Here is a 26,708-nt window from a genome sequence, read left to right on the forward strand (position 1 = left end):
ATGGTAAATATTTTTTTTCTTGAACTTAATGTATAATAGCAGTAACTTCAACTCCAATAATAATAATGATAATAATAATAATAATAATAATAATAATAATAATAATAATAATGATAATAATAATAATAATAATAATAATAATAATAATAAAGTAAGAGTAGCTTTCTAAGATCAGAGTCTAGATATCGACATGGGGGTAACAAGGATGTAAACAGCCGGGAGACTGATTCGTAAATGGATTCTCGTCCTTTGTTGCAAGTCAAGCTAAGAATTGGATACTTTGTTGCGCGAACAATGCAGGATAAAAACTTTTTTTTCATTATGGTATTTGAGAAAGAAAATGGAAGGATTCGTTTTCCATTGGTCTGAATAATCGATGTTCTTACCGTATGACGATGACAAATATATTTAATTTACAAATGTGAGAAGCTAGAATTTTAAACAGTAGGAAAGTGGAGAGATTCTTCTGAAACTCTTTTTATATACTGTTGTTGCTGCATTTTAGTGTTATATATCAAAGTCGAATCTCTGGCGACTTTACCGTCATTTGGTCCTCTAACAATCGACATAAGTTGTGTACCACCTGATACAAGGCATTCCTTAATAACACTTACCATAGACGCTATAAATATTCTACAGTGAGCTTAACTATTACAACAGATACTGTCAGTTCTCTCTATCTCTCTCGTTTTTTCTTCCTCTCCTTAATGCTCTCCCTCTATCTCACTTTCTCACCAACTTCTCCTGCCCACTTTCTCTCAGTTTTCTTGCACTTTTCCCTCTCCTACTCTTCTGCTTCTCATTCTTATCGACTCTGTTCTTTAATTACAATTATCCTTATTTTTCCCCACACACCCTTCTCTCTCTCTCTCTCTCTCTCTCTCTCTCTCACCCACACACCCACCTACACACACACCCAGCCAGATATACATCCCTCCCGCAACACACACACACACACATGGAGAGGAGAAAAGAGATTGGAAATATCATTAAACAAAGAGGAGAAGACGACATGACAGAGCTGATAAATTTTACGAGAACAGGAGGATACTCGAGGGGACGAAATCCGCCAATTATATTTAGTCAGGTGGAGCAGTAAGCGCAACCACCCAAAGAAACCCATAACCTGATACACTAACCCAAAGCAAACAACACTGCACTCACAGCCCCCGCTCCCCAGCACAAGCCCCTCCTACACAGTAGCCTCCCATAATACCCTGCCAGATCTACCACTCCATCCGACTTCCCCTCCAAATACAGTTTTGGAAAAGAAGCTGAAGGTATGGTACACAAATGCACAAGGAATAACGAGTAAGTGTGTGGAGTGACACGCAAGAATCATTGAGCATTCCTGGACATCATGGCACTCACATAAACCAAGCTCACGGTAATAACAGAGGCAACCTTTCCAACTGGGCATCAGATCCTGAGGAACAATTGAGGGAATAAAGAGGGGTGGAGGAGGTGTACTACTCATCAAAGAACAGTGGAGTTGGAAGGAGGGGAATACATAGTAGGAACTATTCAGACTGGAGGTCCCAATGTGGTGATTGCATTGATATACTACTCACAACAGAATAGCAGGAGGCCAAAACAAGAATATGATGGGTGCAACAGACCAATGGTAGATATACAAAGCTAAGGTGGTCAAAAGGGTCCACATGGACAGGGAAAAATTACGAGTTGTAGAAGATTTCAGTCATAAGGAGATTTGCTGGGAAAACCTGGAGCCACATGGGGGATCTGAAACGTGGAGGCCTAAGATGACGTAGGTGGTGACATCACATATGAAGGGTTCTGAGCTTCGAATATATAGTAGAGTTACAAGTGGACAAGGAAGCAGGACGAATATAATTGGAGAAGCCAAACTACAAAAGAGGACTATACAGACATGAGAAATTTCCTGAATGAGGTTCAGTATGAAAGAAAACTGGAAGGAAAATCAGTAAATAAAATGATGGAACACGTGAGAATAATCTGAAAAGACGAGGAGGAGAGGTTTGTGAGGGAAAAGTTCAATAGATAGGAGTAGCGAGGGAGTATATAGTAACAATAGTTTCATTGCCAGCTACTTGTTAAGGTAGGGTAAGTCAAGCTCCAGCTATTCCTGCCTTTTTTCCCCCACCCTAAAAGTGATAGTTTGATTGCCGGCTGCTTGTTAAGGTAGGGTCAGTCTAGCTCCCGCTATTCCTTCCCCTCCTTTCCCCCCCCCCGGGAAAGGTGACGTGTGGGGCTCCGGTCCAAACAGTAATCACTAGACTCACAGCTCCCAGCATTACTGTAAGTACATGCCTGCCTTGTATTCTAGTGGATTTATTGGTTTGAAAGCTTCACTTTTGACAAATAATAAACTTAGTCCTTTCAGTCTTGCTCTAGGTTGACTGTTGTAATAATCACCACATCTTTTAGGTATTGTACTTATCATGGAGATTGATTTCTTAAGCAGTGGGTAACCTGTCTATCTTTCCAGCTTGGATGACAGAGAGGGTCACCTGCCAATCAACGAGTAGAACTGATGGAGATGGACTAACGTCCTGAGACTTCCTCTTTTTGGATTTAATTACCTGTGCACCTGTATGAAATTGCAGGACTTAACCCCTCATCATTACAGCGGTAAAGAACCTGCTTTCCTGTCATCAGGATATAACACTCACGGCTATATTGTGAAGAACGAACCGGTGGGTTGTAACCAACACCTGCGACCCCCCCCCATCATCAGCAACGGCTACGATTTCAACAACACAGTGTCACCAACACCAGACACCCAAGTTTTAAATTAGCGTTGAATTCAGTTATTTATATTTTTCATTTTTCATTTTCTTTAATGTAGGATTAATATTTCATATTTAAGCATTTTATATTTTATATTTTCTATATAATAAAGTGTTTATGTTTGTCTTTTATTATTTCTTTTTCTATTCATTAATTTTCCTGAGGAGGAGCCAGCCTTGGTAATACTGTCTGAAGTTGTTACAGGGCTGAGTAAGCCTTCACAAGTGGCGACCTTGCCAGGATCAACTCTAACCATCTCGAATCTACCATTGGAACTTCAACGCCGCATACCACGGACGGTTACCACCAGCCATGAGTAATCATTCTCTATGGTAGGACTACAGTACAGGTATTTAAAAGATTTGGTGATTGTTATGGTCTCAATTTATTGTAAGTCAAGTCAAGGCAGGAATACTAGTTAATTCTGCCATCTATTTTTGTGTGAGCTTGAAACACTTTGGAGGATTAGACTCTAGGGACCCGAGATTTTCCAGAGACAATTTGTTTCATTGAGCTCTTTATTATATCAAGGGAACTGTCATAGGGCACTCTTGATTTGTTGGTGAGAAGATTGAATGGTCAAGTGACCCCATTCTACTTACTGTTTGCTCGGAGCCGGCATAGAACCCTTCATTTTAATTAATGCATATTGTATAATTGAAGCAGGGATCGAGCCCTCTGGTTTATTTACAATTTGAGCGGAGCAGGAATTGAATCCTCCGTTTTCTTTAATACCCGTTTCATTTCCCCTGATAGTTTCAGTTATTCTTGCAAGCATGGAGGAATACCAGTTTTGGATGAATGCTGGAAGTAAGTTAGGAATAACAGGGAAAAATTTAGAATCTTTCATTAGTGCTAAGATCCAGGAAAGACTTGAAAGAGAGAGAATTGAGAGAGAAGAGAGATAGTTAGAAAGGGAAAGAGAAGAACAAAAGGAGAGAGAGAGAATCGAAAGAGAAGAGAAATAGGAGAGAGAGAGAATCGAAAGAGAAGAGAAAAAGGAGAAAGAGAACCTTGAAAGACAGGAGAAAAAGGAGAGAGAGAGAATTGAGAGAGAAATCCAAGAAAGACAGTTAGAAAGAGAAAGAGAAGACAAAAAGGAGTTACAGGTAACACTCTTTCGTTTGTTCGACTTTTGGATAGAGAGTTCAGGAATTGATCACAGTTATGAATCTCTTACAGACTTCATGGTTGCTGACCATTTCCTGACAGCTCTTCCCCATCAGATACGAACATTCATCAGAGAACGTAACCTGATTAAAGCTGAGGAAGTTGCTGAGGCTGCTGACCTGTATGCTGAGGCTGCTGACCTGTATGCTGAGGCTCACAATTCCTATAAAGACCTAAAGGGATCGAACCCTAAGGGCAAGGGTTCATCAGACCTTAAGAAATCAAAGCCTCTAATGGAAAGTAAAATGACTTCTTTTATTCCTGTTTGTCATTTGTGTGGTGTTAAGGGACATAAACGTCCAGATTGTCCTTCTAAGAAAGTCCAAAAAGTTGGAAGATGTTTTAAAGACTGTAATGACCAAGCACCCTTCTGTTCAGGAACAGTTAATGGACTTAATGTATCTACCATTTTACGAGACACTGGATGCACATGTATAGTCATTTCTGATAAGCTGTTCCCTAACATTGAAGAAACTCATTCCTCTGCTATACTTTCAGACTACTTGGGTCGTACGGACACTTTTCCTACCATCCGTTGTTACATTAGGTCTAAATGGTTCACAGGTTGGTCTGAAGCCGTACTAGCTCCCATCACTTCTTGCTCCATACTAATAGGTAATGTAAAAGGTGCCATTCTTCCTTCTGAGGTTGACCTTTCATCACCAAAGATGGACATAAGTGTTTCAGATCCTCTTCATGTAGAGTCAGAGAAGCCCCTCGAAAGTTCAGATGAGACAATGTCTCGTGAGATTCATGTGGGGTTAAAAACCAGTGATGCTTCTCTCGAAAGCGAGGTAGTAGGATCACCGGTTCACTTGTTAGATGAAAGTGAAGTTATCACCTCCGATACCATAAATGTCTTGACTAGGGCTCAGACCAAAGCCCAGGCTTCCCCTACTGTCCATCCTTTGATTTTCCCTGACTTTAAGCCTTTAGATATATCAAATGACTCTTTTGTCAATTTACAACGTAATTGCCCTTCTCTTCAGAATTGCCATAATGCCGCTAAACAAAATCAAGTTATCCAAAGGAAAAACTTTTCATATAAATTTGAATATATAAAAGGTATCTTGTACAAGTCAGTATTCAAATTAAATTCAGATGAGACAGACTTTTCCATCTTAGTTGTTCCAAGTCAATGCAGAGAGACTGTTCTTATTAAAATGGCCCATGACCTGCCAGTGGCCGGACATTTCTCGCATCGTAAAACAGAAGGGCAACAGAATCAATGGGAAGATCATAAAAAGCCCTTGGTTCGCCCAGAGGTATGGAGAGGGCAAAACTAAGTGTGCTAGAGAATGGAAAAAGTAAAGAAAACGAAGTCGAATAACCAGAAACGAATATGCAGAGATAAGGAGAGAGGTCCAGCGGAAATACGAAAATGACATAGCATCGAAAGCAAAATCTTACCCAAAGCTGTTGTACAGCCACATCAGGAGGAAATCAACAGTGAAGGACCATGTAATTAGGCTGAGGATGGAAGGAGGGGAGATGACCAAGATTTAAGGAAGTATTTTCAGTGGAGACAGAAAGGACTCCTGAAAGCTGAAATGGTGGAGAACACCATCAACTGATGAACACAATACATAGGAGGAAGTGAAGAGGCTGCTAAATGAAATAGATACCTCAAAGGCTGTGGGACCGGATGACATCTCTCGAAACTACCTGAGGTGTGGAAGACAGCAAATATAGTTCCAGTATTTTTGAAAGAAGATAGACAGGCAGCATAAAATTACAAACAAGTGTCAGTCATATGTACCATACGCAAAGTCATATAAAAGACTGTCAGGAGAAAAGTGGTGGAGCGCCTAAAAGAAATAAGCTTATAAACGATAACCAACACGATTTCAAGGAAGAGAAATCCTGTGTCACAGACCTACTGCAGTTTTACGACAAGGTCACAGAAATATGACAAGAGAGAGAGAAACAGAGGGGTGGGTTGATTGCAGAATTCCTTTGACGCAGTTCCACACAAGAGATAAATGTTAATGCTAGTGGAGCAAGCAGTGGAAAGTCACTGCAGTGGATCAGAGAATACTTGTCAGGAAGGAAACAACGAGTCATGGTACGTGACGAGGTGTCAGAATGGGCACCTGTGATGAGCGGGGTTCCACATGAGACAGTACTAGGGCAGGAGCTATTTCTGGTATATGTGATTGACTTAACGGAAGGGATAGATTTACAGTTGTCCCAGTTTGCAGACGATATGAATCTAATGCAAAAAATTAAATCGGATGAGGATCAGGTAGAACTACAAAGAGATCTGGACAGGCTTAAGGCCTAGTCTAGCACTGGCTCTTGGAGTTTAACCCCACCAAGGACCAAGTCATGAAGACTGGGGAAGGTCAAAGAAGACCGCAGACAGAGTACAGGCAAGGGGGCCAAAGACTGTAAACCTCACTCAAGGAAAAGGATCTTGGGATGAGTATAATACCGAACATGTCTCCCTAGGCGCACATCAACCAAATAACTGCTCCAGCATGTGGGCGCCTGGCAAACCTAATGTCGGATGTGACCGTGAGGTGGATGGGGTGGTGGAGAAACTGGAATATTCAAATGGTCTCAGGAAGAAATTCAAATATTCTTCCTTGAAGCCTTTTTATCCACTTCTCCGAAGCTATGGATCACACAATTTGTACCAGAGGTGTACCCCATGTGGTGGGAAACGGCCAATGTGTTAATAAAATATATATGGATGCAATAAGATCACAGTAAACAGGTGATATCAGAATATGCAAAACAACCACTGTGAAAGAATAGTGAAATTCTAAGTTTTCCCTGAGGCACGTTTATTGTCTTCTCTGAGGATGAGGATCCCCATTCCAGCTATAGAGGTGGTACTTCAATATATATATATATATATATATATATATATATATATATATATATATATATATATATATATATAAACACTGATCTCTGGCTGAAGGAGACTCGAACCTACGAACCTTAGGACAAGGTACGCAGTGCTTTACCAATCAACCCACACTGGACAATACCTTGGCGTGTAGCTTGCGCTACACGTTTGATCCAAGGCAGCCAGATTTCAGGGAGAAGGCTTACAGCTTTTCATCTCATCCCCTGCATGCATCAGCCTTACTAGATATTTTAACAATGCAAGGGATTCGCGAGAGCAGGCGAAATATACACAAACACTGATCTCTGGCTGAAGGAGACTCGAACCTACGAACCTTAGGACAAGGTATGCAGTGCTTTACCAATCTACCCACACTGGATAATACCTTGGCGTGTAGCTTGCGCTATACGTTTGATCCAAGGCAGCCAGCTTTCAGGGAGAAGGCTACACGCCAAGGTATTGTCCAGTGTAGGTTGATTGGTAAAGCACTGCGTACCTTGTCCTAAGGTTCGTAGGTTCGAGTCTCCTTCAGCCAGAGATCAGTGTTTGTGTATATTTCGCCTGCTCTCGCGAATTCCTTGCATTGTTAAAATCTCTAGTAAGGCTGATGCATGCAGAGGATGAGATGAAAAGCTGTAAGCCTTCTCCCTGAAAGCTGGCTGCCTTGGATCAAACGTGTAGCGCAAACTACACTCCAAGGTATTGTCCAGTGTGGGTAAATTGGTAAAGCACTGCGTACCTTCTCCTAAGGTTCGTAGGTTCGAGTCTCCTTCAGCCAGAGATCAGTGTTTGTGTATATTTCGCCTGCTCTCGTGAATTCCTTGCATATATATATATATATATATATATATATATATATATATATATATATATATATATATATATATATATATATATATATATAGACACACACACACACGTACACACATCTCAGCAAATGAACAAGTAATCGACGCAGTGAGGCCAAGACTACCAAGTGCATGAGTCATTGGCTCCGCAAATAGCGTTTTGCTTGGAGCAACTCCGGGAAGCGATGCCATTGACTCAACGAATAGGCAATATGGACACCCACGATGCCTTGTACCTTCTCACAATATGCTTGAGAATGCCCAGGTTAATTAATATATCCTAAGATGTGCACCTTTATATGATAACCCTATACAGCAGGAATACGACCGTATCCTCAGACATATTTTTTTACGAAAGTACTCAATCTTATTCCAGAAGATGGGCAGTGGGACCAAGCTTCACTTCCAGTCAGACTAAGACGTATTGGTGTCCGCAGTCATCACAGATTGCGCTACTTGTATCAACGATTCTCCTTGAACACCTTAGGAACAATGCTGGAGTTCATGATCAAAAGTTCATTGACTGAGCCGAGCTGTGGGATAATCTACCGGGCTCTGAAACCAGACCTGCTCCCTCCAACAAGTACATAGAAGTCACAGTGGGATAACCCAGTAGTGGAGAATATAGCCTCATCATAGCTTCAAAGTGTTTCAGGGAAAAACAGAGCCCGCCACCCAGCAGTGAGTGCTCTTCATACAGGTGACTTTATGGTGGCTCTTCCCAACTAACTTCCTTGGCTCACGTCTCGACCCACAGACCATCCGCATTGGCGTTATCCTTCGCCTTGTCGCCCCTAATCTCGCCAAACACAGGTGTATTTGTGACAGCGAGAGGGCAGACCGATTCGCGTACCATGGTCTTGTTTGCCGAAGATCCTAGGAAAAGATTGCAAGGCAAGAACACGTTAATAAATCACCAGGAGGAGCCTCACAACAGCCGGATGCCCAGCAATAATGGAGCCACCCTAATTATCCAGATCTGATAGTAACAAGAAGCGTCAAGATGTTATCACCCTTCAAGCCTGGACAGACGGCAAGTAGGTGGTGTGGGACTACACTTGTATATCCACATTTGCTGATACCTATCTCCATTACACCAGGAAGGAAGGAGGGGTAGCTGCTAGCTTCAGGGAGACCCAAAAGTCTAGAAAATATGGTGAATTTGCCCATCATTATATATTTATTTCCATAACCTCAGAGACCCTTGGCCCATGGAGAGTGCTTCTAAGTTCCTTAAAGTGCTAAGCAAAAGACTCATCAGGGTAACTAGGGATCCCACGGCAGTTAGTTATCTGTTCTAGAGACTCGGCACTGCATTTCAATGGGGTAATGCCTACTGTATCCTGGGTACGCGCCTCAGTTCTGATGAGCTGGATCAGATTTCGAATCGTAATCTGTGACAGACAAATAGCAACATGTACTGGAATGTACTGGAAAAGTACTCGTAAAACCTCATGTACTGTTTTATGCTATCAACACTATACTTTTAAGTCTTGTGTACCATATTATGTAATTATAATATATATATATATATATATATATATATATATATATATATATATATATATATATATATATATATATATATATATATATATATATATATATATATATATCACGAAACAAGTGATTTTGAATCATTGACCAAACTACGGCAGGCCAGGGCTTGACCCCACGACACATTGTCCCGCCTTAAGAGGAGGAGGCTGAAATTAATCCTTGAAGATTCCACTGCCACGAGTGTCCTCGGATCACGAGAAAAACATCTAGCTCTGTTGGATGCGTGATTTTTGTAGGATCGGGGGCTCAGTGGTAAGGTGACACGTATGTTGTTTTGTCTCTTGAGGTGGGACAATGTGTCGAGGGGTCGAACCCTGGCCTGCCGCAGTTTGGTAAATGATTCAAAATCACTTGTTTCGCGATTTCATTAATATTATATATATATATATATATATATATATAAATATATATATATATATATAACTATATATATATATATATATAAATATATACATTATATATATATATATATATATATGTATATATATATATATATATATATATATATATATACATATATATATATATATATATATATATATATATATATATATATATATATATATATATATATATATATATATATATATATATATATATATATATATATATATATATATATATATATATATATATATATATATATATATATATATATATATATATATAATATATATATCAATGAAATCGCGAAACAAGTGATTTTGAATCATTTACCAAACTGCGGCAGGCCAGGGTTCGACCCCTCGACACATTGTTCCACCTCAAGAGACAAAACAACATACGTGTCACCTTACCACTGAGCCCCCGATCCTACAAAAATCACGCATCCAACAGAGCTAGATGTTTTTCTCGTGATCCGAGGACACTCGTGGCAGTGGAATCTTCAAGGATTAATTTCAGCCTCCTCCTCTTAAGGCGGGACAATGTGTCGTGGGGTCAAGCCCTGGCCTGCCGTAGTTTGGTCAATGATTCAAAATCACTTGTTTCGTGATTTCATTGCTATATAGACTCCATCTTGAGGCTGTTGATGCTTTTTCCTGCTTGCTGCTGTTGTTAATAATGTTGTTACTGTTTCTTATTGTTCATGCTGCATCAGATATTGGTTGAACTCTTGATACTGTTTCTTGCTGTTATTGTTCATGCTGCTACAGGAAGTTGTGGTGCTGCTCATGCTGTTGTTCTTGGTGTTGCAGGTAGGGCTGGTGCTGTTGATGCTGTTTCATGTTATTGTTCAAGCTGGCACAGGTAGTGCTGGCGTTGATGATGCTGTTGCTTGTTATTGTTGTTCATGCTGATACATGTAATGGTGTTACTGTTGTTGCTTTTGGTTGCTCATTCTGTTACATGTAGTGGGTGGTGGTTTTGAAGGTGATGCTTCCTGTCACTGCTCATGCTGGGACAAGAAGTGGATGAGGTGTTGATGCTGTTGCTTCTAGATATTTTTCTTGCTGCTTAAGGTGTTGGAGGTTATTTTGATTCTGTTATTGTTATTTTCATGCTGTTACCGTTGACGTTGAATGTGGTTTTTGTTCATGTTCCTATTGATAGTGATGATTCTGTTGATGCTGTTACAGGTTGATGCTGCTACAGGTTGATGCTGCTGTTGATGTGGTTGTTTGTTGTAACTCAGAGGAAGCCTATTTAAGAGCTTCTCAAAGAGGCTGGTCAGTCTGGAAAACAAGATCCAGCAATCACAGGAAGAACTTAAAACTATAAATGAAACTGAATAAAATCCAAAATAACTCTTTTATATGCCTGATCTAGAGCATAAAAACACACATCCATATCCAACTGCAGATGTTGTATACATCTACAGTTAGCTACAGGTGCTACAGATGTTTTTGTTGCTGATGATATTGTTGTCTGTTCTTGTTCATGCTGCTACTGGTAGTGCCGGAGCTGTTGATGCTGCTGGTAATTGCAAATGTTCAAGCTGCTTTACTTAGTGGTGGTGTTGTTAATGCTATTGCTTGTAGTTTTTATTAATGCTGCATCAGGTAGTGATGGTGCTATTGATGCTGTTGCTTGTAGTAATAATAATGACAATAATAATAATAACGATATTATTATTATTATCTTTATTTACTTTAAGTACATGTCGCGCTAGCCACTAGACCAGCCAGCCACAATAAGATTCATCCAACTAGGTATATTTCTACACCATAGGAAAGTTAGCACAGGCACCTCTGTGACCACAAATGCAAGTACATGTACAAGGTATACAGACCTAGCTGACATCAGTGACATACTACTATATAGAAATCCCCTAGTCATGCAGAGCATTTCGGGCAAATTAGGTCAGTGTCCCAGGATGCGACCCACACTAGTTGACTAACTCCTAGGTACCCATTTTACTGATGAGTGAACATAGACAACCGGTGTAAAGAAACACGCTTTAGCTACCAGGGCACGGGGCACTGATGATTTTGTTCATGCTGGTTCGAGTAGTGGTGGTAGTGTTGTTGCTTGTTGTTGTTCGTGCTGCTACAGGTAGTGGTGATGCTGTTGATGCTGTTGCTTGCTGCTATTGTTCATGCTGCTGCAGGCAGCGGTTGTGCTGTTGATACTGTTGCATGTTGGTATTGTTCATTCTGCTTCAGGTAGTGGTGGTAACGTTGATGCTGTTACTTGTTGCTGTGGTTTATGCTGCTAAAGGTGGTGCTGTTGATGTTGTTACTCGGCGCTGCTGTTCATGCTGTTGCAGGTAGAGGCGGTACTACTGATACTGTTACCTGCTAAATTTGTTCATGCTTCTACATGTAGTGGTGGCTTTATTTACAATTGTAGAATTTCCGACATGTCTTACGTAAAAGTATACAAGTGCAGCTGTCCCAAGGAACTTTGTCCTTGAGACTGAAATGTTGCCATAAGAAAATGTCTAATTAGTTGCACCTGTGTCCTGTTACCTTACAGTAGTGGCGTTGTTGGTTCTGTTGCTTGTTGTTATTGTGCATTCTGTTACAGTTAATGTTGGTGGTGCTGATGTTTTTGCTTTTGTTATTGTTCATGCGGCCATAGATGTTGCAGGTTTTGCTGGTGTTGCAGGTGTTGCTGGTGTTGCAGGTGTTGCTGGTGTTGCAGGTGTTGCTGGTGTTGCAGGTGTTGCTGGTGTTGCAGGTGTTGCAGGTGTTGCAGGTGTTGCTGGTGTTGCAGGTGTTGCAGGTGTTGCTGGTGTTGCTGGTGTTGCAGGTGTTGCTGGTGTTGCAGGTGTTGCTGGTGCTGCTTGTGTTGCTGGTGCTGCTGATGCACAAAATATTTTTGTAAATGCTTTAACTGGTGTTGGTGATAAAAGTTCTCCACTGCTTCTCCTTGCTGTTCCTCTTTTTCATTTTCATCCTTTTGTTGTTCTTGCTTTTCTTTTTGTTGTTGTTGCTGCTGTTGTTTTTATTATTATTGTTGTTATTGTTGCTGATGTTGTTGATCTTTTTCTTCTTCTCTTTCGTCTTTCTTCTCCTCTTCCTCCTCCATTTCATCCTTCTCCTCCTCCATTACTTTTTCACACTGCCGCCTCATCCATACTCCACTTCGTTCTCCTCCTCCTCTTTTTTCTTCTAATTCTCCTCCTCCTTAAAATATTTATTCATTTCATTATGATGATTAGTGTATTTGCACTGCTCCAGATCTTAAATTAGTGGACGTTCTTGGTTAGGGCGAAATAACATAGTAGAATTATATAAGGACAGACAGAGAAACAAACTAATATCTTCCAGAAATTCATTCTGCTGGAAGACTTGAAGGTCGGCAGTTGGCGTACGATAGTTCCAATATATTACAAGTATTATAGAAGAGTGACGTTTTTTTATATTTTTTTTTGGCCAGAAAATAGGAACTTGGACGACTCTTAAGCACTACTGAAATACCACAGGTGGAGCCTGAGTGGTTCATACATTACGGTCATTGTGCTCGGGGGAACAGTTTAGAACAATGAATTCCTACTGTTGTTGTGTTCCAGCAACAGTAGTCTGAGTGCACCATGTAGTGTGCTTTAGTGTACGAGTGGTTGCACTCACCTGTTTGTGATTGTAGGGGTCAAGTATGGCTCTGTTTCTTAACCTATACCCCATCCCCTCTTTTAGCCTCCAGCACATTTTCATTCGAGTCATTAGGCTTCCTGACCACCAAATTAACGAAAAGTTCTTCCTAGCAGCCTCATGAATCATTTGTCTCTTATAATCCGTGCTGTTTCTTGGTGTAGCCATATACTTCTCGATCATTCTTCTCCTGTTCATACTATAATGTGTACTTTGTTAAATATCTTATATGTCGTTATTATGTGCCCTTACGTTCTTTATTTCTCTAATGTCGTAATATTTAGTTGACTCGCCTGCAGACCAATTTGTTCCACCTTATCTATAGTTTAAGGTGTCACTTTTCAGCTCCGGTTCATGCCTCTTAACGTGCCACTTACTCACTTTTAAACTCATGGGCCTTGTCATACATATTTTTCGAACAAAGAAATGAGCAAGACACAAGTACTCTTACTGAGACTGAAGAAATAATTTCTTACATCCTTGTGATTCATTAATATCTATACCATCTACCTATGTCCTTGTGTACTTATTTCCCATCTCTCGAACAGTCTATCCCTGTCCACTTTGCCAAATCGTCTTAGTGTCCATGTGACGTTATTTCTCCCACATATTTGTGGGAAATTCTCCTAAAATGTCAACACTGACAGGGCCACGTAACGTCACTAATCCCAAAGTTAAGAGAAATATGCCATGAGGATATGCTAAAGGAAATTAATCTGATGGCATTAGAGAATTAAAAACCAGGGAAGCCTTATCAGTGGTATACACTCTTGGGGAATGACATCAAAACCATGAAATTTGTGGAAATTTTAGTTAGTGTCTGACTTCTTGTGGGATATTTTATGGAAATTTTATCTTTATGATAACCAAACCTCACTCCTGTTAATGTATTAAGAAATTTGTACATGTCGAGACAAATATGATGCTAAGAAATTTAAAACAAAATGTATAGATAAATTACATGTCAAAAGGGAGATTTACAGGACCCAGCTATTGTTGCTTCTCAGCACAAGGATTCTACTCCACCAGTAGTTTGCAATTGCAAGACTACATGCTTAGACATATTGTTAATCTTGATCAATGGCCCAGATCATGTTAGGTAGAGAGTCTCACCTTTTGCAATGAGATAGATGAGAAAAGAAATTCCGCAAATCGAAAGTTCCCAAGCATCTCATCTCTTGCATTGGCATTATTTTTCTAACCTTTACTAATTTCTGTGAAGCGAGAATATTTTCATAGATGATTATAGTTCGCTCTGTATTGAGGAATCACTTTAGTGTACGATCATTTGAGTCAATACTTCAGATCAGGTATAAATTATCACCTCATGAATATTATACCCTCAAATATATGCTTAAAATCTTTACTGCAAAAGAAAGTTGTTAGATTGAAGAAGAAAATTCAGATAACTCAGAAAATGACACATTTGAACTATAAACAGAGTAAAGAAATTATGTAAAGTAAAAAGATACAAGTGCAACTAATGTGACATTTTATTGTGGCAACGTTTCGCTCTCCAGGAGCCTTGTCAAGCCGCCAACGGCTTGGCAAAGCTCCTGGAGAGCGAAACGTTGTCACAGCAAAATGTCACATTAGTTGTACTTGTGTCCTTTTACTTTACATATTGTCGGTAATTCTACCTAGACGTTGATCCAAGGCAGCCAGCTTTCAGGGAGAAGGTTTACAGCTTTTCATCTCATCCCCTGCATGCATCAGCCTTACTAGAGATTTGAACAATGCAGCGCAAGCTGGACGCCAAGGTATTGGTCCAGTGTGGTGAGAATGGTAAGGCACTGCGTACCTTGTTCCAAGGTTCATAGGTTCGAGTCTCCTTCAGCCAGAGATCAGTGTTTGTGTATATTTCGCCTGCTCTTGCGAATTCCTTGCATTGTTAAAATCTCTAGTAAGGCTGATGCATCCAGAGGATGAGATGAAAAGCTGTAAGCCTTCTCCCTGAAAGCTGGCTGCCTTGGATCAACGTCTAGCGCAAGCTGGACGCCAAGGTATTGGTCCAGTGTGGTGAGAATGGTAATGCACTGCATACCTTGTTCCAAGGTTCGTAGGTTCGAGTCTCCTTCAGCCAGAGATGAGTGTTTGTGTATATTTCGCCTGCTCTTGCGAATTCCTTGTATATATATATATATATATATATATATATATATATATATATATATATATATATATATATATATATATATATATATATATATATATATATATATATATATATATATATATATATATATTGAGGTGGGATCACAGCCTCCTCCTGCTTCGACTCACCTGACTGCAGTATATAAGGCACCTCTCTGTCCCTATACTGTACTTTCTACAAGACCGATGGACTGAACACATCGACTCCAGGCTGAGAGACTGATTACCTCAAACTCCTCCTCTCCTTATCCATTTCTACTCTGTATTGGACTGATGAAGCCACTGTGTGGCGAAACGTTTCTTCAGTAGAGATTCCCATATGTTTCATAAGTGTCTCAATTCTTCAACTTGTCGGTTTTCAAAACCATTTATCACATATAAAGTGATTCCTCATAACTATACTATAAAGTTTCATTGACCTCACACACACACACACACACACACATGAACGAATGCACACACACACACACATACTCACATTAACGAATGCACACACACATTTGTGTACACATACACGCACTCGCACACATATACACAGAAGCACACACACAAACACAAGTATTCAATAAAGACATATATTTATGCACAAAATTTATAGCACATGAAAGGATGTGTATCCTAAGCTGGATAAAAAACTGGTATCCCAAAAGATAAAACGATGAGGTAGGTGAATTGAGGAAGATTGGTCTGAGAAGGCTGCAAGGTAGGCAGGGCTCAAGAGCACGGCGGAACATGAGTGGGAAGAGGGGTTAAGCGAAATTTTTCAATTCAGTGAAGATGTCTGCAGACAGCAGAAAATGAATGTAACGAGCTGGAGCTGCTGAGGCAAACTTACAGAGCCTGGCCGAAGAAACGATAGTGCTGAAGTTAGAAATAGGGCCAAGGAACAAAAGGAGCAAGGTGATGGGAACAGAAATATCAGCAGCCAGCGAGGGGACTGAAGTTAGGGAAGGTGTTAACAAATTCTTTGCAGAGGTGCTATCAAGCCCCCAGGAGGTCCATGAGATGGAAAGGGAAACAGCAGATCCAGAGATATGGAGAGCAAAGAAATAGAGTAATGGCAGAGGTCACTAATTATTCATTGCCTTTAGGAGGCAGAAGGCAGAAGTTATGATGAAAGATGACACTGGGAGGAAAAAATTAAAAATATCATCACAATAGCAGGAGAGAAGGGCATGTCCCAACTGACAAATTTTCAGAGACTTGGAGGTATACGAGGGGGTAAAATAATCTAGTCAAACTGACATTCAGGGCAGAAATGCTATGGAACAGGATCATACACCAGAAACCATGGTTAAAGGACTCGCAGAAATACTGCCAAGTGTACCTCGACTGAGACAGAAAAAAAAGTGAGTGGAGCAACTTAGAGAGAGGGTACAAAGACGCCAGAGGTAGGAAGGAGAGACAAGTACTGACATCAACTGCCAGTTCTGTTCCCCACTCCACCTCATATATATTTCTATTGTTATTGTTATGATTTTTATTGTCATTATTATTATTATTATTATTATTATTATTATTATTATTATTATTATTATTATTATTATTATTGTTACAATTAATAATATTATTATTGTTGTTGCTGTTGTTAGTATTGTTGTTTTTGTTGCTGTTGTTGTTATTCTTCTTATTTTTGCTATTCTGTTTTTTCTTTTCTTCTTCTTTTTCTTCTTCTTCTTATTATTATATTCTCCTTTCACTTCTTCTTCTTCTTTTTCTTCTTCTTCTTCTTCTTCTTTTTAACAAGTCGGCCGTCTCCCACCGAGGCAGGGTGACCCAAAAAGAAAGAAAATCCCTAAAAAGAAAATACTTTCATCATCATTCAACACTTTCACCTCACTCACACATAATCACTGTTATTGCAGAGGTGCTCAGAATACAACAGTTTAGAAGCATATACCTATATAGATACACAACATATCCCTCCAAACTGCCAATATCCTAAACACATCCTTTAAAGTACAGGCATTGTACTTCCCATTTCCAGGACTCAAGTCCAGATATATAAAATAACCGGTTTCCCTGAATCCCTTCACTAAATATTACCCTGCTCACACTCCAACAGATCGTCAGGTCCCAAATACCATTCCTCTCATTCACTCTTCGCTAACACGCTCACGCACGCTTGCTGGAAGTCCGAGCCCCTCGCCCACAAAACCTCCTTTACCCTTCCCTCCAACCTTTTCGAGGACGACCCCTACCCCGCCTTCCTTCCCCTATAGATTTATACTCTCTTCATGTCATTCTGCTTTGATCCATTCTCTCTAAATGACCAAACCACCTCAACAGACCCTCTTCAGCCCTGTGACTAATACTTTAATTAACTCCATACCTTCTCCTAATTTCCACACTTCGAATTTTCTGCATAATATTTACACCACACATTGCCTTTAGACAGGACATCTCCACTGCCTCCAACCGCCTCCTCGCTGCAGCATTTACAACCCAAGCTTCACATCCATATAAGAGTGTTGGTGCTACTATACTTTCATAAATTCCCTTCTTTGTCTCCATAGATAAGGTTTTTTGACTCCACATATACCTCAATGCACCACTCACCTTTTTTCCTTCATCAATTCTGTGATTAACCTCATCCTTCATGAATCCATCCGCTGACACGTCAACTCAAAAATATGTGAAAACATTCACTTTATCCATACTCCTCCTTCCCAATTTGATAATCCAATTTTTCTTTATCTAAATCATTTGATACCCTCAACACCTTACTCTTTTCTATTTTCACTTTCATCTTTCTGCCTTTACACACACTCCCAAATTCGTCAACTAACCTTTGCAGTTTTTTTAGAATCTCCCATAAGCACAGTATCATCAGCAGAAAGTAACTGTGTCACTTCCCGTTTTGTATTTGATTACCCATAATTTAATCCCATCCCTCTCCCGAACACCCTAGCATTTACTTCTTTTACAACCCCATCTATAAATATATTAAACAACCATGGTGACATTACACATCTCTGTCTAAGACCTACTTTTACCGGGAAGTAGTCTCCCTTTCTTCTACACACCTTAACCTGAGCCTCACTATCTTCATAAAAACTCTTTACAGCATTTAGTAACTTAATTGCTCCCCTATCCACTCTATCATACGCATTTTCTAAATCCATAAATGCAATAAAAACTTCCCTACGTTTATCTAAATACTGTACACATATATGCTTCAATGCAAACATTTGATCTACACATCCCCTACCCACTCTGAAACCTCCTTGCTTATCAGCAATTCTACATTCTGTCTTGCCTCTAATTCTTTCAATTATAACCCTACCATACACTTTTCCTGGTATACTCAGTAATCTTATTCCTCTATAATTTTTACAATTTTTGCAATCTCTTTTGTCTCCCTTCCCTTTGTATAAAGGGACTATACATGCTCTCTGCCAATCCCTAGGTACCTTCCCCTCGTTCATACATTTATTAAACAAAAATGCCAACCACTCCAACACTATGTCCCCCCCCCCCCTGTTTTAACATTTCTGTCATGATCCCATCAGTTCCAGCTGCTTTACCCCCTTTCATTATACGTAATGCCTCACGCACCTCCCCCACACTCACATCCTGCTCTTCTTCACTCCTAAAAGATGATGTACCTCCCTGGCCAGTGCATGGAATTACCGCCTCCCTTTCTTTGACGACATTTAAAAGTTCCTCAAAATATTTTCGCCATCTACCCATTACCTCCATCTCCCCATCTAATAACTTCCCTACTCTGTTTTTAACTGACAAATCCATTTGTTCCCTAGGTTTTCTTAACTTGTTTAACTCAAATTTTTTTTCTTATTTTCATTAAAATTTCTTGACAGTGCCTTTCCCACTTTATTATTTGCTCTCATTTTGCACTCTTTCACCACTCTCTTCACCTTTCTTTTACTCTCAATATACTCTACTCTTCTTATAACACTTCTGCTTTGTAAAAAGCTCTCATAAACTACCTTTTTCTCTTTTATCACACCCTTTACTTCATCATTCCACCAATCACTCCTTTTTCCTCCTGCACCCACCCTCCTATAGCTACAAACATCTGCTCCACATTCTAATACTGCATTTTTAAAACTATTCCAACCCTCTTCAACCTCCCCACTACTCATACTTGCACCAGCCCACCTTTCTGCCAATAGTTGCTTATATCTCTCCCGAACTTCCTCCTCCCTTAGTTTATACACGTTCACCTCCCTCTTACTTGCTGTTGCCATTTTCCTCTTGACCCATCTCCCTCGTACTCTAACTGTAACTACACTAGATAATGATCCGATATATCAGTTGCCCTTCTATAAACATGTACATCCTGGAGCCTACCCATCAACCTTTTTTCTCCAATACATAATCTAACAAACTACTTTCATTACGTGCTATACCATACCTTGTATATTTATTTATCCTCTTTTTCATAAAATATGTATTACTTATTACAAAACCTCTTTCTACACATAGCTCAATTAAAGGCTCCCAATTTTCATTTATCCCTGGCACCCCAAATTTTCCTACTACTCCCTCCACAACATTTTTACCCACTTTAGCACTGAAATCCCCAACCATAAGTACTCTCACACTTGGTTGAAAACTCCCCACTCATTCACTCAACATTTCCCAAAATCTCTCTCTCTCCTCTACACCTTTCTTCTCCAGGTGCATATACGCTTACTATAACCAACTTTTCACATCCAACCTTTATTTTACTCCACATAATCCTTGAATTAATACATTTATAGTCCCTCTTTTTCTGCCATATCTTATCCTTCAACAATATTGCTACTCCTTCTTTAGCTCTAACTCTATTTGAAACCCCTGACCTAATCCCATTTATTCCTCTCCACTGAAACTCTCCCACCCCCTTCAGCTTTGTTTCACTTAAAGCCAGGACATCCAGTTTCTTCTCATTCATAACATCCACAATCATCTCTTTCTTATCATTTGCACAACATCCACACACATTCAGACTTCCAACTTTGAAAATTTTCTTCTTATTTTTTTAGTAATTATTACAGGAAAAGGGGTTACTAGCCCATTGTTCCCGGCATTTTAGTTGACTTTTACAACACGCATGGCTTACGGAGGAAAGATTCTTATTCCACTTTCCCTTGGATATAAAAGGAAAATTAATAAGACCAAGAACTATTAAGATAAAATCAAAGAAAACTCAGATGAGTGTGTATAAATAAATGTGTACATGTATGTGTAGTGTGACCTAAGTGTAAGTAGAAGTAGCAGGACGTACCTGTAATCTTGCATATTTATAAGACAGATAAAAGACACAAGCAATCCTACCATCATGTAAAACAATTACAGGCTTTCGTTTCACACTTACTTGGAAGGACGGTAGTACCTCCCTGGGTGGTTGCTGTCTGCCATCCTACTACCTATAAAGTAATAGTAGTAGTAGTAGTAGTTCTTCTTTTTCTTCTTCTTCTTCTTCTTCTTCTTCTTATTATTATTATTATTATTATTATTATTATTATTAGTAGTAGTAGTAGTAGTAGTAGTAGTAGTAGTAGTAGTATTTTATTAATATATGGGTCGTTTCCCACCAACATGGCCCGAAAAAGAAAAACATTCATCATGCACTCCATCATTGTCTTGCGAGAGGTCTGCCTACACTACAGTTGTAAAACTGCAACATTAACACCCTCCTTCAGAAAGTAGGCACTGTATTTCCCATCTCCAGGACTCAAGTCCGGCCTGCCGGTTTCCCTTAATCCCTTTATAAATGTTTTCCTTGCTCACACTCCAACACCAAGTCAAGTCCTAAAATCCATTTCTCTCCATTCGCTCCTTTCTAACATGCTCAGGCATGCTTGCTGGCTTGCCAACAAAACTTCCTTTACTCCCTCCCTCCTACCTTTCTTAGGCCGACCCCTACCTCGCCATCCCTCCACTACAGATTTGTACACTCCCTAAATCATTTTATTTCATTCCACCGTCTCTGCATGTCCAAACCACCTCAACAACCTCCTCTCTGTCCTCTGGAAAATAGTTTTGATAACCCCCTCCTAATCCTCTCCTAATTATCTGCATTATATTCACACCACACATTGCCCTCAGACATGACATATCCACTGACTCCAGCCTTCTCTTTGTTGCAACATTCGCCATCCATGCTTCACGCCCACAAGTGAACGTTCGTATAAGTATACTCTCATACATTCCCCTTTGGCTTCCATGGATTAAGTTCTTTGTCTCCACAGAATCCTCAGTGCTCAACTGACCTTTTCCCCCTCGTCAATTCTATGATTCACCTCATCTTTCATAGACTCACCCCATCTGCTGACGTGTCCATTCCCAAATATCTGAACATGTTCACCTCCTTCATATTCTGATATCCAGTCTTTTGTTACCTAATTTTTTTTGTTATCCTCATCACCTCACTCTTTCCTATATTCGCTTTTAATTTCCTTCTTTTACACACCCTACTAAATTCATCCACCAACCTCTGCAACTTCTCTTAAGAATCTCCCAAAAGCACAGTGTCACCAGCAAAGAGCAACTGTGATAACTCCACTTTTTGTTGGATTTTTTTATCTTTTATTCCCACACCTCTTTCCAACACCTGTGCATTTACTTCTCTTACAACTCTATCTAAAAATATATTGAGCAACCATGGGTGACATCACACATCCCTGTCTAAGGCCTACTTTTACTGGAAATTAATCTCCCTCTCTCCTACATACTCTAACCTGAGCCTCACTACATAAGAACTTAACATAAGAAAGGAGGAAAACTGCAGTAGGCCTGTTGGCCCATACTAGGCAGGTCCTTCACAATCCTTCCCACTAACAAAATATTTGCCAACCCAATTTTCAATGCTACCGAAGAAATAAGTTTTGATGATTCTATTTACTCATTACGCAAGTCTCACTCAATTCCAACCCCTCTCACTCATGTATTTATCTAACCGAAGTTTGAAACTACCCAACGTTTTAGCTTCAATAACCCAACTAGGCAGACTGTTCCACAAATCAACTACCCTATTTCCAAACCAATACTTTTCTATATCCTTTCGAAATCTAAACTTATCTAATTTGAATTCATTATTGCGGGTTCTTTCTTGAAGTGATATCCTCAAAACTTTATTTATATCCCCTTTGTTAATACCCATCTTACACTTATACACTTCGATCATGTCTCCCCTCATTCTTCTTCTTACAAGTGAATGTAGTTTAAGAGTCTTCAGTCGCTCATTGTACGGAAGATTTCTAATGCTATGTATTAATTTGGCCATTCTACGCTGGATATTTTCTAGGGAATTTATATCCAGAGAGCAGAATTGACCTGCGTAATCTAGGTGAGGCCTTACTAATGATGTATAAAGCTGTAAAATAACCGCTGGACTTCTGTTGCTTACACATCTTGATATAAATCCCAGTAATCTGTTTGCCTTATTACGTACGCTTAGGCATTGCCGTCTTGGTTTAACGTTGCTGCTTATCATAACCCCCAAGTTCTTTTCACAATTTGTATGGCTAAGTTATTTAACTTATAAGTGCTAGGGTTATGGACACTCCCGAGCTTCAGAACCTTGCATTTATCTACATTGAACTACATCTGTCACTTATCTGACCAAGAACTGAGTTTGTATAAGTCCTGAAGTTCCGTTACATCTAAGTTTGAATCAATTATCCTACCTATCTTTGTGTCATCGGCGAATTTGCTCATATCACTAGTAATTCCCTCCTCACTGCTTTCAGTAACCTACCTCCTATTCCATGCATTTGCAACATCTGCCACATCATACGCCTTTTCCAGATTCATGCATGCCACAAAAACCTCTTTACCTTTATGGAAGTGGGTTCACCCAAAAAATTTGAAATAACTTTTACTGCCACTCATTCAATTACTGTATTGCCAGCAGAGATTCAACGACACTCTGAGATGACCATCAACACCGCAACATTGATACCCTTTCTTTAGAGTGCAGACATTGTATTTATCTTCAGGACTCAGGTTCGCAGGTGGGAAGGTTAGAAACTTTCACTGATGTTACCTTGCTTGCTCTCAAACACATGAAATAATAAAAACCACCGGCGTCCACTCGTATCTAACACAGTCACTGAAGACTTTTGGTTGCCCAAGACCCTAGTACTCATACGTTTCTTTATCATCTCTCTCCAACGTTTCCTAGGACGTTCCCTACCCCTCCTTTCGCTCAGGTTCATTCGCTCTTCTAGTCATCCTGTCTTACTTCATCCTCTCTAAATGTCAATAACTCAATAACACTATCTCACTTATCTGAATAAATAATTTTGCTAACCCCACACCTCCTAATCCCCAAACTCCAAATTCTCTTGCTTATTACTGACACCGCATATTTTCATCCAACATGACAGCTCAGCTGCCTACAGCCTCCTCGTTGCAATATTCAAAACAAATACTTCATTCATAAAACATTCTGCATAATACTATATATACTTTGGTACATTCCTCTTTTTGCTTCTATGGATAAAGCTCTTTTTCATCACAGATGCCTTAATGCACCACCCATCTAGTTTCCCTTCATCATTTCTATGGTTTACCTCATCTCGTATTGAACCATCTGCTGATAGTCCACTCCTAAATACCTGAACACTTTAACTTTGTCCATGCTCCCTTCCTCCAATCTGATATAAGAACATAAGAACATAAGAAAGGAGGAACACTGCAGCAGGCCTGTTGGCCCATATTAGGCAGGTCCTTTACAATTCATCTCACTAACAAACATTTGACCAACCCAATTTTCAATGCTACCCAAGAAATAAGCTCTGCTATGCAAGTCCCACTCAAATCCAACCCCTCCCACTCATGTACTTATCCAACCTAAATTTGAAACTACCCAAAGTCCTAGCCTCTCACTGCATATATTTGTTTCCATTTTCATCTTGTTCTTTCCTACTATGTTTACTTCTAATTTCCTTCTTTTGCATAACCCAAAAAACCAGTTTACCAGCCTTTGCTATTTCTTTTTTGAATCTCTCGAAAGAACCTTGTCATCAGCAAAAAAATAATTGTGACAAATCCGTCTCCGTACTAGTTTCAGTATCTTTCAATATTACGCCTCCCCGTAACATTCTATTTATAAATTCATTAAACAATCATAGTGACATTATACACAGTCTATTCTTTTAATGCAAAATAATCATCCACTCCTGCATAACTTAACTTGCGTCTTGCTATTCACATAAAATCTCTACTGTTTTAGGTAACCTACCATCTGTTACATATATATGAAACATCTGGTACATTGTTTCCCTATCAATCCTATCATAAGCCTTTACTAAGTCCACAAAAGCAATGAAAAGTCCCTTACCTTTATCTAAGTATAGTTCACTTATTTGTTTCAGTGTAAACGCTTGGTTTATACATCTCTGCCCTTCCTGAAACCTCTATTCCTCTTCGATCCTACTCTCCGTTTTATGCATATTTTTTCAACAATTACTGTACATCTAATACGGTATTCGCAAGAAGCCGTTTTCTTAATAATTCTTACTCTCTTTCTCTCCTTTCATGCATTCGTTAAATATATGCACCAACTACTCCTAAACTCTCCCACACCACATTTTAACATTTTTGTTTAAATTAAATCAATCTCAGCCGCTGTACCACCCTTCAATTCTACCAACTGCCTCATGCAACTCCCTCAAACTCACAGTTTTCTCACTCATTCACTCCTAACTTGCTATACCTTATTGCCCAGTGCAAGAAATCACTGCCTCCCTATCTTTATCAACCTTCAAGAATTCTCCAAAAAGTTCCCCTTTCTACCGAGGACATCCTCATCCTCCCCATCTAATAGCTCTCCTGTTTTGTTTTTAACTGTTAAATCCATTATTTCAGAGACTTTCTCAAATTATTGATCACACACCAAACTTTTTCTTTTTCTCAGGAAAATTTGATGATAAAACCTCTTTAACTGTATCATTAGCTTTCCTTGTGCACTCTCTCGCCACTCACGGAAAAATATTCACCCCTCTTGGTGCTAATTTTTTTTTGGTACAACTGAACAATTGATATTGCTGCAGTTTTTGAATAACATTTACCAAACAATTCGTACATTTTCAGATGATGGAAAACTGCTATATGTTTTTGAAGTTGCTAAAGTAGCTGCTGCACTTAAGGTGAAACCATTGCTGGCTGAAGATATACATAAACAAACATCTTTTCTGTGATCCTGTGCAGGTGGTGGCAAAAGTTAAAGTAATCCAAGAGAGTGTCTCCCACCATGGTAGGGGTAAAATATTAGTACTGTTTTCATGTAAATATCCCATATAGGTAAACAAGATAAACAAAAGATCGTTGTGTGTTTTAACCTGTTTGAACGTTCTAATTCCTATTATAGTTTTTGTTGTAACTGTTTCAGACGCAATAGACAGTCAATTAGTAATGTAAATCGATGAAAATGGAAAAAATATGTGAAGTATAAGATTATGGACTTTGTGAGTCTCATGGCTGTAAGATATGCTTCCAAAATGTATTCTGCCGTATGACAACTTCCTTTTTTGTGGAACAAATGTCCCAGTTTTAGTACAAATTTTAAAAATTTAATGGCATATTGATCAATATTAATTCTTCCCCCCCCCTTCCTAGGACGGACATTTAAAGGGTTGCCAGAATTTTGGCTTTATTTTTCTTCGTCAAGCTTTTTGTTTTTTTCTCATAACATGAGTTCTCAGCCGTTGGGACTCAAATTTTCAAAGGATGTGTACGGTAACTAAGTCAAAATTCTAGGAGCAACTTCCATGCACAGATGTTTTATTACCAAAGTTGTACGTGTAGGACCATTCAAAGTATCCAGATATAACTCCAAAACTATCAGCGCCTTAGATTCTAACATTCAAAACTAGACATTTCTTAAACAACGGCAGAGAGAGAGAGAGAGAGAGAGAGAGAGAGAGAGAGAGAGAGGGAGGGAGGGAGGGAGGGAGGGAGGGAGGGGGGAGGGAGGGAGGGAGGGGAGAGAGAGAGAGAGAGAGAGAGAGAGAGAGAGAGAGAGAGAGAGAGAGAGAGAGAGAGAGAGAGAGAGAGAGAGAGAGAGAGAGAGAGAGAGAGAGAGAGGGAGGGAGAGAGAGAGAGAAACCTCAACCAACATCATATACAGAGGGACTCTGACGACCTTCTTGCAGTGTTTGACGTGAGAAACTTTGTTGATTTCCCTACTCACATCTCTGGCTCCTCCCTAGACCTATTAGTGAGTGATCTGGCAGAAGGTATATACACTTATCAACCCCTCGGCTATGTTGGATCGTCTGACCACAAGGCTGTTTTTACGACATTTAAGATCCCATGAGAACGAGATGAGGAATCCACTCGGACAACCTGGATATGGGG

Source organism: Cherax quadricarinatus, chromosome 15 (genome assembly GCF_038502225.1).
Source record: "Cherax quadricarinatus isolate ZL_2023a chromosome 15, ASM3850222v1, whole genome shotgun sequence".
Classification (NCBI taxonomy): domain Eukaryota; kingdom Metazoa; phylum Arthropoda; class Malacostraca; order Decapoda; family Parastacidae; genus Cherax; species Cherax quadricarinatus.